Below are 3,222 nucleotides of genomic sequence, written 5' to 3' on the forward strand. Positions count from 1 at the left end.
ATATATATATATATACATGTATACACAAAAAAAAAATATATATCTGGCGGAATAAGATATGGCTTATATTTAATCAGGTTGTCCACAAAGGTATCATACTTAATGACTGGTGTAACAGCAATACGGTCAACTGCTACAAGAGTAAAGGAGATGCCTTAAATAGAAATGATCTGAGAAGTTATTAAGTTGCTGGAGGAGCTCACGAAAGTGTCAGTGAGTTATAACTCAATTCATTGGGAAGAGAGAGAGAGATGAAGAAAGGCAGTTTAGTTTTGTATAGAGGGCAGCGATATCGACTAAATACTCAAAATTACTGACCTCGGTGCCGAGGTTAGAAGCAAAATTATTATTTGGATAGTGGTTTGAACGTCAGGAAAATACCTTCTGGTATTTATTCCGCCTTTTTCTGAGTGCATGAGCAAAGAGACAATTAAAAAGTCTGGGATCGGTGACTAAAAGACGTTGACAAACCTGATAGATTCATTGACTGAACAATTAATTTAAAAAATCGATTGGTTTACTACTACTACTACTTATAATAATAATAATCCTTTCTACTGAAACACAAGGCCTTGAGATTTTTTTTGTGTGGTTAGTCGATTATATCGACCCCAGTTTTTCAGTAGTTCTTAATTTATCGACTACGAATAATAATAATATCACCAACAACACAACGGAGTGAAATAAACCCAGTGCGTGTATATTGGTTTAACGACCCTCCCCAATATACAAGAAAATCTGTTACGATTTCACATCAAGAGTCTTGCAAATACATAAGAATATGCAACTAGCATTTTTTTTTCCTACAAGGGAGGTAACTCAATAAAAATTCTTGAATTACCACCCCCTCAACTGTAAAATAGAATTTTCTTGTGTTTGGATTATTCAGGGCACGCGTTTTGAGTTCGTTGCATAATTCAGCGACTTACGGTTTATTTGGATCAGTATCACTCATAACGGGTTGTATATTGTCCAGGATTTGAAAACGAACTATATCCATAAGCGAGAAATTTTTTCTTTTTAATATTTTGTGAATTTGTGTTGGTAAATAAACCGAAACATGAATTCAAATGTTTTGAAATACGTCCACCATCAATCATGAAGCATCTGTTTCATAATAGCCTAAACCAGGACGATTCTAACTGAAAACTATTGCAATAAACAATGAGAACCAAATCTGAGGAGTTGATGTTAAAGATATATGCTGCAGCAATTAAAGTCGTCACCATTGCTCAGCTCGGAACTTTTGTAATTAACTATTTTGAGACTGTAGCGGTGATTCGAAACCGAACTGCTAGGAATTGTGTCTCCATTCTCGCTATATCCATCTGGTTAAGACAGATGGCCGGTAGTAGACAGCAATTTTTGTTGTCACGAATATAGCGCATTTATTTTCCAGTTGCGATGGGCCAGCCATAGATTGCTATATCAGTGAGTTGGTTGTGAACTCCAAACAGTATGTCTCTCCCAGTACGTAATTATTTCTCTAAGTGTTTGTAAAAGATCAACACAGTTCGAACTCTATGTGTAGTAGTATAAAATTTTCTGTTAATTTTTTTGTGTGGGTGTTGCCTGTTATTTCTTCATGTAGTCCGTAAAATACATTTTCATTCACTAACTCAATCAGTCATCGCCTCAAAGCAGTCAAACAACAACACAAAACCCCACGACAATACCAACCCATCTGGAAACATTGACCCTCCTTCAATGATATAAAGCTCATGTTTTAATCCGTTTGATAGGAACCTACTCAAGACTTCCTAGAGTTTTATCAGACAAGCTTCCTGTTTTGAAGTGTATTTTAACAGAAATATTGTGTAGCAGTGATTCGAAATCTCATTGATAGATATAATGTTAGACAGCCAAGTGAACTACCATGGTTTCATGCGATTGGTCTATAAATCGATCAATCAAAGCATGAGGCTGCAGCGTGATATAATTTTGTTGATTGTTCTAGAATAAAAATTCTTGTTCCTAACAAAAATCGTTTCAGTGTTCAATTAATCTCAGATTGTTGAAGGTGACAGGCTCGCTCATGTGCCTCCACTCTTGCCAGTATAGATGACCAACGAGCTGTTGATACCACAAATCACTTCGGATTATCAGTGATGATCCGGGAAAATCAAGGGCCATCACCAAAGAATTCCAGGCATTGGAGTTGACAATCAGGACTGTGGTGCATGAGGACATTTTGACCAAGTAGCATGTACAGAGGAAATGCCGAACCACACCTGCAAAGACTCAGGAAAACCATTTGGTTCATGCCAAGCGGTTACTTATGAAGGTTAAAAAGCCTTGCGAAGATGGCACGCTTTGGTTCTCCCCTGATGAGAAGAACTTCGACCAAGATCAAAATTCTAACGGGAAGGAACTGATAATTATGTGCAGACCCTTCTGATGTCTCCAGGGTGGGGTGCACAAAAAGTTTCCACCAAATGTGATGGTTTTTAGAAGTGGTAATAACGAAGGTCATGTTATGTCACCTCAGGGTTTACGAAGTCTTGGAATTGATACTAATGGATACGTTAAGGTGACGAAGACGATTATTAAGCCCTGGATGGATGGAGTATGTAATGGAAGGGTTCACTTGTTTCAAAAAGTCTATCACTTTTTCACAAAGTCTTCATAACCCAGGAATCAATATCAGACAATCTTTACAATCATGTAACACTAAAGATTTTGGTCTCCCAAATTGCCAGATTTAAATCTCATGGACTACTACAAGTTAGGGCATTGTTGGGCTTTGATTAGGAGACTCATCAAAATATCTTCACAATGATGGCCACCATTGTCCAGCTGATGTCCAAAATGAATAAGAATCATTTAATACAGGCACGTCAATGATTCTAGTCCTACAAAATATTTCAAATACAAACCATCAGCTATATTATTTCGTATAACTTGCTTTGTTTCAACTTTATAATAAAAATTAGTATTTATATGTTGGACAATGTTTCATGCCAACTAGTCTCATGTTTCATGCCAACTATATCATCATCATTTAGCGTCTGTTGTCCATGCTGGCATGGGTTGAACGGTTTGACCAGGGTTGGCAAGGTGGAAGGCTGCACCAGACTCCAGTTTAATTTGGCATGGTTTTCTACGGCTGGATGCCCTTCCTAATGCCAACCATTCCGAGAGAGTGTGTAAGTGTGTGTGTGTGTGTGTGTGTGTGTGTGTATGTATATATATATATATATATATATATATATATATATATAT

General features: G+C 37.0%; 1 protein-coding gene across 1 annotated transcript in view; it reads left to right on the plus strand.

Moving 5' to 3' along the window:
- LOC106878991 (histone deacetylase 2) overlaps window positions 1-3,222 on the plus strand; it is a 219,318-nt gene that overhangs the window by 41,500 nt on the left and 174,596 nt on the right. The window lies entirely within an intron of this gene.

The sequence above is a fragment of the Octopus bimaculoides genome, chromosome 28, assembly GCF_001194135.2.
Source record: "Octopus bimaculoides isolate UCB-OBI-ISO-001 chromosome 28, ASM119413v2, whole genome shotgun sequence".
Taxonomy (NCBI): domain Eukaryota; kingdom Metazoa; phylum Mollusca; class Cephalopoda; order Octopoda; family Octopodidae; genus Octopus; species Octopus bimaculoides.